Source organism: Cebus imitator, unplaced genomic scaffold, assembly GCF_001604975.1.
Source record: "Cebus imitator isolate Cc_AM_T3 unplaced genomic scaffold, Cebus_imitator-1.0 Scaffold658, whole genome shotgun sequence".
Lineage (NCBI taxonomy): Eukaryota > Metazoa > Chordata > Mammalia > Primates > Cebidae > Cebus > Cebus imitator.
In genome coordinates this window covers 1,188,773-1,201,559 of record NW_016107973.1, presented here as the reverse complement: position 1 = coordinate 1,201,559, position 12,787 = coordinate 1,188,773, and the positions used below count along the sequence as shown (strand labels likewise).

Here is a 12,787-nt window from a genome sequence, read left to right as displayed (position 1 = left end):
TGCAGTGGCCTGATCTCGACTCACTGCAACCTCCGTCTCCCAGGTTCAAGTGATTCTCATGCATCAGCCTCCCTAGTCCACCACCACACCTAACTAATTTTTGTATTTTTTGTAGAGATGGGGTTTCACCATATTGGCCAGGCTGGTCTCGAACTCCTGGCCTCAAGCGATCCACCCACCTAGCCTCCCAAAGTGCTGGGATTACAGGTGTGAGCCATCACACTGGGGTCCATAACTGATATTTTAAAAGCAGAATGCTAACTTCCTTGCTGTTTTTCTGCCTTATTCATAACCCAATGGGAAATCTCCTCATGATGTCTTAAGAATTAGTATGGTCTCATTTTTTGGAAATGGTTTGGCGATAGTTCTTCCAGAAAGAGGAAGGTGTGGAATACATGATTGATCTTCCATCCTGTAACTGTATTTTTAAAACACCCTGAAAAATTGAGGCATCAATTTGAGTAATTTCAAGATGGGAGGTGGGATGGACATCTCTACTTTCATCTAAGTTACCCAAAGTAGATCTTGCAGCAATTTTTTTCCTCGATGATCCAGATAATCATTTAGATTTTTTCTCTCCTTCCTGTGGAAATGTAAAATTTATTACAGTGCCGTGTTTTTCTTACACTTGATTTTAGGACAGATCAACTATAATATACTGTCTTAATCCATTTGGGCTGGACTAACAAAATACCTATAAGCTTACTAGCTTATAAACTACAGAAATTTATTTCTCAGCTCTAGAGGCTGAGAAGTACAAAATCAAGGAACCAGCAGATTCAATGTCTGGTGAGGGCCTGATTTCTAGTTCACAGATAGCATGTTCTAGCTGTGTGGAAGTGGGAAGGGGTTTCTCTTGGGCCTCTTTTATAACGACACTAATCCCATTCATGAGTAGTTCACTCTTGTGACCTAATCACCTCCCAAAGGCCCCATTTCCTTATGATGCCATCCCCTTAGGGGTTAGGATTTCAACCTACGAATTTTGGGGGGACACAAACATTCAGACCATGGCATGCACATTTTGATAAAACGTTAATGTGCATGATTTCAGATATTCACTAATGTTTTCTTTTTCCAAACTGGTCACTTTAATTTCCTCAAAGTTTCCATCACCAATAGAGCTCTCATGCTTTCTTTTTTTTTTTTTTGAGATGGAATCTGGCTCTGTCGCAGCAGTGCAATCTCGGCTCACTGCAATGGGCTCCGCCTCCCAGGTTCAAGCAATTCCAAGCAGTTTGGATTTCAGGCGCCCGCCACCGCGCTCAGCTAATTTGTTGTTGTTGTTCTTTTAGTAGAGATGGAGTTTCACCATCTTGGCCAGGCTGGTCTTGAACTCCTGACCTGGTGACCCACCCACCTCGGCCTCCCAAAGTGCTGAGATTACAGGCATGAGCCACTGTGCCCAGCCAGAGCTCTAATTCTTTACCACTTTCCCTTTAAGAGAAGGAAGAGATAATGACAAAAGCTAGGCATGTTTACGGAATAAAAGAAAAATTACCAAATGCTTCCTTAGGATATGCTTGCAAAAACTGGTGAGCAAGGATCTCTTACTCTGCTACTGACGGTAGTGGTGATAATGTGTGAAAGGGTTTTTTTTTTTGTTTTGTTTTGTTTTGTTTTGTTTTTAAGGGGGTTAAAAGTTACTTAATATTTTTCCACTGAAAATAAGCATCTTCACAGCTCAAGATGTGGTGCTGTCACCTGTAGGCATACAGGCACTGCCGCAGTGATCTGTGTGTCTTCATAAATCTCTTTGCCTTCTCCAAGGAAACACAGAGAATGATGATTCAGTTATATATAAATGCCTTTTTAAACGGTAGGTTTTGTGTGTGAAGCATGTGTATTTTTAAGTAATAAAAATACTTAAAAATATTTTTTTAATTATTTTTAAATAATTAAATTCAGTTCCTTTCGTGCTCTATGAACTATGGGTAAATGTGTAATGGGTCTCACTATAGCGCTCCTGAATTTTAATCAGACCTGCCAAGCTGTGCTCCATCTAGTTAATTGATTGATAAAAAGAATTGGGAAAAGCTGCCTTAATAAAAGAACTAGCTCTTAATTCCACATTAGCTATATTGATTAGAGTAAAAATACAAATCATGCCTTCCTGTGGTGCATTCATGAGGAAGCAAGAAACAGGCTCATATCATCTCTTTTCTCTTACATTGTTCCTGGCTGCCTTAGAAATGGTATATAATGTATTGCTCAAGATAGAGTTTGTTGATAGGTGAACAATTGCCAGTAGCCTCTGAGTTCTCTCTTTTTCCATTTGTTCCCTGCTAGAAAACTTAGAGTCGCCAATAAATGCCTTAAAATGTTGTTTTTTTTTCTGATTACAAAAGCCATACACATCCACAGTAGAAAAACAAGGGAATGAAAGAAATAGAAAAACAAGATTAAAAAATTAAAGTCATCTGTAATCCTATTACCCTGAGATAAGCAGATTTTAACATTTTAGTGTAGATTTTAATATATTTATGTATTTTTTAAATTGATGTCATACTGCACACACTGATCGTATTTTTTCACCTAATGTATATAGTGCTGAACTTTTTTCTAAGACATATATTCTTCTAAGATTATATTTTCTGTTGGTATAATATTGTATTGAAGGATTTACCACAATTACCCATATTGCTAAACATTTAATAAAACACTTATTGCTAGACATTTAGGTTGTTTTCCAGCTGCCTTCTTTTCATAAAATAAAGCAGCAGTGAAGTTCCCTAATATCAATTTTAATTCTCACCTCTGTTTATTTCCTACTGGTAAAATTTCTAGGTCAAAGAGTATGAATTTTTCATTAATTTTAATATATATTGGCAAATTGACCTCTAGAAAGTTATCCCAAATGACATCAACACCAGTAGAATAAGAGGAGACCTATCTTTCCAGACACTCAAATGTATGGAATATTATCTTCCTTTTTAACCCCATTTGTGCAATCAGGTGAAAAAATTATCTCATGTTTTCATTTACATTTATTTAATAGTTTGAGAGTAATTGTTGTTTACATATTATTGACCACTCTTATTTTTTCTTTAGTGAATGAACCCAGATAGGGGTAGGGAACATTCATTTTTTTCTGATTGATTCCAAGGCAATCTTTTTTTATATTGTGGTTATTAACCTTTGATCTTATCCACATTGCTGGTTTTCTGCAATTCCCTCCCACAGCTCTTGCCCTTTCATTTTGCTTATGGTATTATATAAAAGGTTATGTTCTGATAAATCGGAAAACTGTGGTGGGTCGGGGAAAGAGAAATGCCTATATGATTTGTCCTTTGTTCCTGATTATATTTGAGACTACTTTTGTTCAAAGAGGTTATAAATCTAAATTTTTGTCAGCATGATAAAAGAATTACTGGAAATAAAAAATATTCATTCATCCAGATGCTTTAATTGCTTGATGTCAAATGACTGGTTTGAATTGAGTTTATTGCCGTAATAAACAGATCATTCCGAAGCCTTGTGTTAAATACAAATACAGCGATAGAAACAGTTCCACTTTCAACCACAAGGGGGCAATAAAGACCGGCTAGTGTTAACTCCATACACTAAACGTTTTGACTACAGCCTGTTCAAGCTGACCAGGTGCCGAACCCCCTTCCTTACTTTATATGGGAAAATTGACGTCTGGAATGGTAAAACAACTTGTTCAAGGCCATAGAGCTGGCTAGTCGGAGAGCTGTGTCATGAGCACTCTCAGGTTTACCATACTGTGATTTAGTTAAATTGACACAAACTGTAAACACATTCTTTTTCTGATTTTTAAATTGTTTTACTTTTAAAAGTTGAGGTGAGATTCGCATACGGCATTAGCCATTTTGAAGTGTACAATTCAGTTGCATTTGGTACATTCACGATGCTATAAACACATACATTTTTACTTCCTGGATTCAAATTCGAGTCCTGCCACTGAATAGATGTGTTACCTTGGGCTAGTTGTGAAACTTTGCTGTGCCTCAGTTTCTTCAGTTTGCATAGGGAGAAAATAATGCCTTCCACTAGGCTATTTTACAGGTTATGAGAAATATATGCACAAGTGTCTAGCAACATGCTTGACACAGAATAGATGAGGAATAAATTATTTCTATCTTTCAAGATGTTAATCAGCTGCTCCCATGTAGTAATAGTATATTTATTTGACAATAAGAGTAAAAACAGATGTCAGAGTAGATATTTCCTTTGTCATGACCATTATGACATGATTTATACCAGACTTTAAGTGTGTTTGGGGTTTAAAAATTATTAAAAATAACTTCATAAAAACAGTTCTTGTGACATCATTGGCAACAGACTGCAGTATTTAATAGATGCAAAAAGGTCTCTTTAAAACAAACAGGTTTTTTAAAAGAATTCTAAAAAAGGAAGACTGATTCCAGTGTAGGCATGAGGTGCAGAAAATATGGTGATATGTGTACCATTTTAGGTCAAATGTTGGAACAGACTGTAAAGTACTTTGATCCAATCCCTTCTTTTTATAGATAATAAAACTGAAGCTGTACGCAGTGGCTCACGCCTGTAATCCCAGCACTTTGGGAGGCCGGGACAGGCGGATCACTTGAGGCCAGGAGTTCAAGACCTGTCTGACCAACATGGTGAAACACCGTCTCTACAAAAAATACAAAAATTAGCCAGGCGTGGTGTGCCTGTAATGCCAGCTACTCGGAAGGCTGAAGCACGAGAAACACTTGAACCCAAGAGGTGGATCACGCCACTGCACGCCAGCCTGGGTGACAGAGAAAGACTTCTTGTCCCCGCTTTCCAAAAAGAGAGAAAGAGAGAGTTAGGACATCTCTCTTTCTCCCTCTCTTTCTCTGCTTTGAAGACACAGGAAAAATGTTGCTGTCTGCAAACCAGGAAGAGGGCCCCACCGGACATTGAATCTGCCAAGACCTTGATCTTGAAGGTCTTTCCCAGCCTTCAGAACTATGAGAAATAATTTCTATTGTTAAGCCATCCAGTCTATGGTATTTTTGTAGCAACCTAAGAAGATTAAGACATTAGCTTTTGTTATTAGCTATATTTCAGCCAAATGAGTCTTCTGATCTGTAGTGTTATTCTTCAGCTTGTGATGGTATGGCTCTTTGTACTAAGGCAATTTTTTGTATATACTAAATTGAGTTGGAAAGCTATTGTGTCTCTGCATGATACACTTTTTAATTTTTTTCTAGAATATTTCTTTAGTTACAGTAATAAAAGCATGTTTACTGGATATTCTGGCAGAGTCAAAAACTCTCTGCCAGAATGATATTCTGGCAGATAATTTTTTTTCTTTTTTTAGAATGTCTTATGCTGCAAGCAAAACCTTGAGATTTGTTACATTTGCCCTTTGTTCAATGTTTCCATAACTTTAAAGAATAAAGTAGTAGGAAGACATTATTAGTTAAACATACCTCTAGCTGACATTTATGCCCAGGTGGATATGGGTCTGACCCAAGGGAAATGATGAGAACACCACTTCCTTTGGACCCATAAGGAAGAATTAAGTTGTTTAAGGTGTCAATGAATTTAGAATGTTTACACCTGTTCTATAAAATCATCATGGAAAAAGCCAATATACATCTTCCAGACGATTGTGAGGGCAAAGTAGTTCACATTTTGAATCTTTTCATTTTCATAATAATATATTCTATGAACTTTATTAAACTGAACAGAATCATATAGATTTAAACTATGAGATGGTGCTAAATGTTTAGATACTGACATAATCATAGTCCTCAAAATACTTGGGGGAAAATTCCAGACATCAACTTAATTTTATTCATAAAGGCAGAATAAAACATGCATAGCTGTCTGGCTTCCTAAGCAACACACAATGACTGATTTTACATGTAACTTTTTGGCGTCTCAAAAAGTTACAGCTGAAGGCCGGGCGCAGTGGCTCACATCCATAATCCTAGCACTTTGGAGGCTGGGGTGGGTGGATCACCTGAGGTCAGGAGTTCGAGAACAGCCTGACCAACATGGTGAAACCCCGTCTCTACTAAAAATACAAAATTAGCCAGGCGTGGTGGCACATGCCTATAATCCCAGCTATTTGGGAGGCTGAGGCAGGAGAATTGCTTTAACTCAGGAGGGGAAGGTTGCAGAGAGCCGAGATTGCGTCATTGCACTCCAGCCTGGGCAACAAAAGCATTTCCACATGAATATAACCTCATCCTATTATAATGAGAATTAATGTTTATAATGTGGACTCCTAGACACTGCAAGAGCCCACATTAATTTCCAGGTCATCAAAGAAAAAGTAAGCGTTATTATTATTAGGTCTATTTTATGGTATGGAGAATAAGCATTTCGTGCATGTTGTGTAGTGAGATGATAATTAACCACAATACTTTATTTCCCTGGAATGGAGAGATTGTTTTCTTTTCTTTTCCTCTTCACTTTTATTTCCCCATAGAATCCTATGATTTTGCTAGTAGATTGTTTTGTCCAAATTCCATCCAATGCTTGAATATTTTCACCAAATGCCTACCAAAGAATCAATGCTGGAATACCTCAGGTGACAGAAATACCATTTTTTGAAGCAGATCATTACATCTTGCAAAAATCGCACATGATCCCTTATACTGAGTAAATACTGACTTTTTGTGACTTCCACTGCTTGGTCCTAGGGCCACTCATAGATTCCACATGACACAGGACTTCCAATATCTAAAGACAGCTCTTTCCCTCCTGGACATGATTTTTATGACTTGAAATATCCCCATGTCCTTCAGTGAAATATAACATATTTAAGTCCCTCATTGTTGTAGCAATTAAATAAATATGTGTTGTCTACTCAGCATCAGTTACAGTTTGAGGTATGAAGATCAAGAGAGTAAATGGGAAATGGGAGAAGCATGATTGACACCATGTTAAGACCTATCATGAAAGGAACAAGGAATAAAAGAGGGTGTTTTAAGCAAAGGGGTAGGAAGCTTAGGTTTGGGTAAGGGAATGATTACTCAAATGTTGTGGAGGATAGGTATGGTGGGAGTGGGCATGAGAAGCCTGGAGAAAGGTGACTAGCAAGACAGCTGTAACAATAGTTAGGAAAAGCTGAAGAGCCACGCAGGTTATGTCATGGCATTTAGACTTTATCTTGCCAATGCCTTCAAGGAAGGGTTCACAGAACAGCAGAACACCTGTAGCAGATCCACCTGAGGGCTCTGTCAAAATGTAGATTCCTGGACCCCACAATGAGCTTCTTAAAGTCTCTAAGGGTGGTGCAGCCCAGACATCTGCCTCTTACCAAGTTTTTCTGGTGACTCTGATGCAAAACCCAGATGGCAGTAGTCAGAGAGTTTGTTAGGCCAGTAGAAGCCAACAGGCATACAGACCTCAGAGAGCCACACTCCGCCAAGACGAAGGAGTTTGGGAATGCCGTAACTGGGAGGCAGGAACTCACTTCATCCCTCCACCTGCACCAATCTCCCCTTCACTCTTTGCCTAGCTGGTGCCTTCTTTTTCTTGGCGTCCAGACTTAAACATCACCTCCTTGGAGTTCTTTCCTGGGCCCTTACCCAATCATATAGGTGTTCACAATAACTTGCGGTTTAAAAAATTATATCGTGTCTCACTTTCATGTGTGTGATTCTTTAGTGATGCTCCTCCCTACTAGCCCCTAAGCGCCACGAGGTTGCAGCCTGGGCCTGCTGTGCACCCTACAGCACCTAGTGCAGGGCCAGGCACAGGGTAGGTGCTAGCTAAAGATTTCTTAATTAAGCCAGGTACAGTGGTACATACTTGCATTCCCAGCTACTTGGGAGGTCGAGGTGGGAGGACCATTTGATCCCAGGAGTATGAGACCAGCGGGGCAGCAGAGACTCTGCCTCTGAGAAAAAAAAAGAAATTGAATGAATACATGAAAGAATGGATTAGGAGGCACTGGTGTCTGCCCCAGTTTGGACCATGATGCTGTGTGGCAGTGGCTCCATGGGGGCTCATCTTAGCTGCTCTGATGGCAAGGTTTCTTGCAGCATCATTGTCTTAGCTCAGGCAGCAGTAGAAAATATCACAGGCTAGGTGATTAAAAACAACAGAAATTTACTTTTTACAGTTCTGGAGGCTGGAAATCCAAGACTAGGATGGTCAGGCTCTCCAGAGGGCCCTGTTACTAGCTTGCAGTTGGCCACCATCTTGTGGTATCCTCGCATAACAGAGAGAAATCATGCTCTGGTCTCTCCCTCTTCTTATAAGGACACTAATCTCATAGTAAGGACCCCACCCTCATGACCTCATCTAAACGTAATCATCTCCCAAAGGCCCCTTCTCCAAATGCCATCCTACTAGGGATTAGAGCTTCAACATATGAATTTCATTGACATTCAGTCCATAACAACAATTAATAGGCTTGAAAGGTGACAAAGAAAGGGCCTGGGCCCCTTCTTCATGGGTTCTAGTCTCTAGGCAGAATATGAAGTCACTCACAAATTGTACAGCAGACAAGAAAGCCAAGCTAGCCAGGTCTTGGGCAAGAGGCCATGGGCAAAGGTGCATTTCTAGCCAGATAGCTGGATCTCTGAAGCCCAGGGGGATGGGGGCTCTGGTTCTTGCTGGCCCTCTTGCCCTGGCCCCAGCTCACCTGGTCTCTGGCTCCCCAGCCTTCCTGCCTCCCTGAGAGTGGGCCCTCAGAGTTTCTCTTACTGCTGAGTTGTGGGCAGGTGACTTCTAAAGCTCAGGACCATTGGGCTCCAAGGCAATGTTTTCAAGGGTGAAGAAAAAATGAGGGGTGGGCCATGTGCTCTTGCATGACATCACATGAGATGTGTATCGATCTAAACATATTCTGAAGGGATGGCTTAGGCTACCTGCAAACAGACTCTTCTGGGAGACGATATGGCCAAAGTGTCACGTCCCTTCCAGAAACAGACCTGAGAGTTTATGGCTCAACAAACCAAGCTCTGGAGAAAGAGTCTCTCAGATAAGAGACCAGTATTGACGTTTATTGAGTGTTTATTAAGGCCATGTGCTGAGTGTTTCACATGCATTTGCAATAATCGTTTGAGGTAGGTACTATTGTTGCCCCCATTTTACAGATGAGGAGACTAAGGCTTTGTCACGCTAAATGGTGTTTCAGGGTTACATATCTTCGAAGAAGCAGAAGCTGACAGGCTGGCAGTAGAGCCCATGATCTTCATGACAGCAGCGTGTGTGCTGTCTTCTGTGTACAAGCAAAGGCTCAAAAAGAACGCAAGCAATGTCCCTGGGGTCACACAGCCGGTTAATACCAGAGCTAGAACTAGAAATGAGGTCTTCTCCCCCTACTCTGGATCTCCTCCTGACATGGCCTCAGTCACTCAAGGTACAATAGGAATAACCCGCCCCATTTTACCCAGCCACGCAGAGTCCCAACGACCTAGACAGAAAGCTGAGGTCTCTTCCATCCCATGTCTGGATTTTCCATAACTGTTTAGTGCTCAGAAGATTCCAGAACTGGGAAGCAATGGTGAAAAACAGGCCTCTGGGTTTGACTACAGCTGTGGAGAAGGGCAACAGCCCAAATGAGCACCATGGTCACCCCATGGCCATGAGTCTTTAGAGGTATCCTTCAGCTTCCCAAGTCCCTGGGTTCTGGGGACTCCCTGTGACAGCTCCTTTGGGGGAGCCTCCCACCCCTGCCACTGAATCTCTTCCTCTTCTTGGCTTCTGTCTGTCTAGTTGTGAGGGCTGCACTGAGTAGGTCACTCCTACCCAGGGCTTTTAATAAGAAGTTTTGCCATACCAAAGCAGCAAAGATGAATAATTCAGTGAAGAAGCCCAGGGAATGTTATTCTTTCAGCTAAGAGTCCTTTGACAGTGGGAGAGACAGGGAAGGTCTACTTTTTATTATGGGAGGAGTAGGGGCTGGGGTGACAGCCGTAGAGAGAGACGAGGGGGAGGAAAGCCCCACAGGAATCACTGACAGTGCTTGCTTTCAGTAAAAAGTTTTAAACAGAAAAGTTATTGGAGATCAGAATTGCATTTTTAAAGAGTATTCTGACTGCAGTCAGGAGATAGATCAGACTTGAGGCTAGAAGAGGGGCAGGAGGAGCAGAGATGAGGCTGTTTCAATCATTCCGGTTTCAGTTATAATGAGAGGAAAAAGATAGGACTGACATAACTAGGTTATGTGTCATGAAGGAAGGGTCTAGAATGATTCTTTGGTTTCTGAGCACTGTCTTCTGAGCAAACTTTTATTTGTTCATTTGTTCCTTAAAATGTGTCATTTTAAGAGTGGAACATCAAAGTGTAAAATGCAGCCATGAGCCACTCTTCCCACCAGCATGGAATCTGGTGACAGCCTATGTCCTGGCATGTGGAAGACAGGGCAGGCTTTGGGCCACAAGGACCTCTCCCTCCCTGCCCCATCTTTTAAGTTTTCCTTCCCTAGGAACTTATTTGCTAAGGCACACGTGACTATATTATCAAATAGTCAATGCTTTTCCATCTTATCCTCGAGAGTAACGTGAAGAAATCTGGTTAAATCTCTTCCTGAGGTGTGAGTACATTCTTTTATGACTTTGGATAAACAGGAACTGAACAACCTTTAAAAATCTATACCATATATGCACATAACAATAGAGCCCCAAAACACATAATGCGAAAAGCTGATAGAATGGAAGGGAGAAATAGACAATTCAAAAATAATAATAGATAAAGACTTCAATATCTTACTTGAAATAATGAGTAGAAAAACTAGGCAACTAAACAACAAAGAAAGGACTTGAATAACACTATATACCAATTAGACCTAACAGGCATCTATAGAAAACTCCACCCCGAAACAGCAGCATACAAATTCTTCTCCAGTGCAGAATGAACATTCTCCAGGATAGCTTATATCTTAAGCAATAACAAAGGCCTCAAAAAATTTTAAAAAGCTTATATTATCCAAAGAATATGCTCTGATCATGGTACAATGAAATAAGAAATAACAACTGCAGGAAATTTGGGAAATTCACAAATATGTGGAAATTAACACCCACCTAAATAACCAACAGATAAAAGGAGAAATTACAAGAAAAATTATAAAATGCCATGAAATGAATAAAAATGAAATAACAACATGCCAAACTTATGGGATGCAGGAAAAGCAGTGCTTAGAGGAAATTTATACTGTATCTGTAAACACTTATATTTAAAAGGAAGAAAGATCTCAAATCAATAACCAACTTTTCATCTTAAAATCAGGAAAGGAAGAGCATCCAAAGCAAGCAGAAAAAGTAAATAATTAAGATTAGAGGAGATGTAGTGTGTCATATGTGTAATCCCAGCTACTTGGGAGGCTAAGGTGAGAAAATCACTTGAGTCCAGGAGTTCAAGGTTGCAGTGAGCTCTGATTGCACCGCTGTACTCTGGCCTGGGTGACAGAGTAAGACCCTGTTTCTGAAGAGCAAACAAAAAGATTAGAGGTAAACAAATGAAATAGAGAATAGAAAAACAATAGAGAAAAATCAACAAAATCAGAAGTTGGCTCTTTGAAAAGATCAACGAAATTCAGCTAGACCTACCAAGAAAAGAGACAAAAGTTGACTTACAAAAATTAGGAATAAAATATCACCTTACAGAATTTTTTTAATTATAAAGGAAACTATTTTTAAAAAACCTCATCAACAAATTAAATAATTTAGATGAAATAAACACATTTCTAGACAGGCACACACTGCCAAGCCTGACTCAAGAAGGAACAGAAAATCTTAGAGATTAAATTAGTAATGAAGAAACCTCCCACAAAGTCCAGGACCAGATAGCTTAACTGGTGAACTCCACCAGGCTTTTAAAAATAGGATTAACACCAATCCTTCACAAATTCTTCTAAAAATCTAGGGAACATTTGCCAACTCATTCTATGAGACCAGTAGTATCCTGATACCAAAGCCAGGTAAAAGACACAACAAGAAAAGAAAAATACAGATCAATAATCTTTACAAATATAGATGCAAACATTCTTAACAAAATAGTAGAAAACTGAGTCAGACAACATCTAAAAAGGATCATACACCATGACCAACTAGTACTTATCCCAGAAATGCAGGGATGGTTCACATATGAAAGTCAGTCAGTAGAATACACCATATTATTAGAATAAAGAGAAAAAAGTGTATGATTATCTTAATGGATGACAAACTTGAACATCCTTTCTTGATAAAAACACTCAGCAGAATAGAAATACAGAGAATTTCCCTAACCCCATAAAGGGCACTTATGAAAAACCTACAGACAACATTCTTCTTAATGGGGAAAGACTGAAAGCTTTCCTTCTATGATTAAGAAAAAGACAAGATGTCCACTCTCTCCACTTTTATTTAACATTGCAATGGAAGTTCTACCCAGGTCAGTTAGGCAGGGGCAATAAACATGAAGCCTCTAAAGTGGAAAGGAAGATATAAGATAATCTCTATTCACAGATATGATTTTATATATTAAAAAATTGCGAAGAAACCCCAAAAATTTATTAGAGCTAATAAATGAGTTCAGCAACATTGCAGGACACAAGATCAACACACAAAAATCAGTCATATTTCTGTACATTAGCAATGAGCAATTAAAAATTTTAAGAAAATTAAAAATATGATTTTATTTATAATAGCATTAAAAATACTTTGAAAAAGATGTAACAAAAAAGTGCAAGACTTGTGCACAGAAAACTACAAAACTTCATTGAAAGATGTTAAATAAGACCTAAATAAATGGAAAGGTGTCCTGTGTTCGTGAATTGAAAGGCTCAATGTTGTTAAGGTGGCAATACTCCCCAAATTGATTTATGGAATCAATATAATCCCTGACAAAATCCAAGCTAGCCTCTTTTTTT

General features: G+C 39.3%; 1 long non-coding RNA gene across 1 annotated transcript in view; it reads left to right on the top strand.

Moving 5' to 3' along the window:
* LOC108295761 overlaps window positions 1–1,327 on the top strand; it is a 77,387-nt gene extending 76,060 nt beyond the window's left edge. The window contains exon 6 of the long non-coding RNA XR_001821578.2: window positions 1,301–1,327. This is a non-coding gene — a long non-coding RNA (uncharacterized LOC108295761). The remainder of the gene's footprint in view (window positions 1–1,300) is intronic.
* Window positions 1,328–12,787: the final 11,460 nt, after the last annotated feature.